Raw genomic sequence first — 880 nt, 5'->3', positions numbered from 1 at the left:
GGGTGGGGGAAGGTGTAAGATGTGGTTGTTGGGTCTCATTGCATTACATAGATGAATGGCAATGAATTAAATTGTTTTTTCTTCCCCAAGTTTGAGTCTGTTTTGCCCGTGACCATAACTGGTGAGGGAGCCGTCCCTGTCCTTCATTCCTAATCCCGTGTCCCCTTTGTTGTGACTCCCATCCCATCCCACCAGGTTGGAGGAGTGAATACAGGACCGCATGGTCCCACTGTGGGGCAAACCACCACAATGTCTCTCTGTGCTTTTCTGTTGAAAAATCATTTGGGAGTGATTTGTGGAAGCCAGGTGTGGTATCCCTCCTTCCCACAGCAAGTGACCTAAAACTCAGATGAAGAATCATGTTCCTTCTGCTCTCTCTCTCACCAGGTGAATCGTGAGTTATGTGTTCTCTGCACCACAGAACAGTCTCGGGAGGCTGGGCTGAGCACATCCTTGCCAGCTCTCCAGACACTTTCCCAAAACACCTACAGATCGATTGTTAGGCCTCTCTCTGGAGAGTGAGAGATGAGTGTTTGAATTCTCTGAGATGAGATATGCAGTTGGGTTTCCTGTGTGCTAGGTGAGTGTTCCAACAGCCATTGCTAAAGGGCAGCATATTCCCTCTTTTTGGCTTAAAAAAGGACCAGCGGGACTTTTTATGCCTGACCTTACTGAGTGGCTGTGCCTTGTAAGGGTGCCATCTAAACTTCTGAGGAAAGATGGGGAGAAGGAATGCCAGTTTCTGGTTCCTGGTCAGTCTTAGACATGAAATAAGACTGAGAAGCTCTCTGCTTTATAGCTCTCTATTGTGGTTTAATCTCGGCCAGCAACTAAGCACCACACAGCCACTTGCTCATTCCCCCTGCCTCAGTGCGACAGA

Source organism: Antrostomus carolinensis, unplaced genomic scaffold (assembly GCF_000700745.2).
Source record: "Antrostomus carolinensis isolate BGI_N321 unplaced genomic scaffold, ASM70074v2 scaffold21930, whole genome shotgun sequence".
In the NCBI taxonomy this organism is placed as follows: domain Eukaryota; kingdom Metazoa; phylum Chordata; class Aves; order Caprimulgiformes; family Caprimulgidae; genus Antrostomus; species Antrostomus carolinensis.
Note: the sequence above shows the minus strand (reverse complement) of the source record.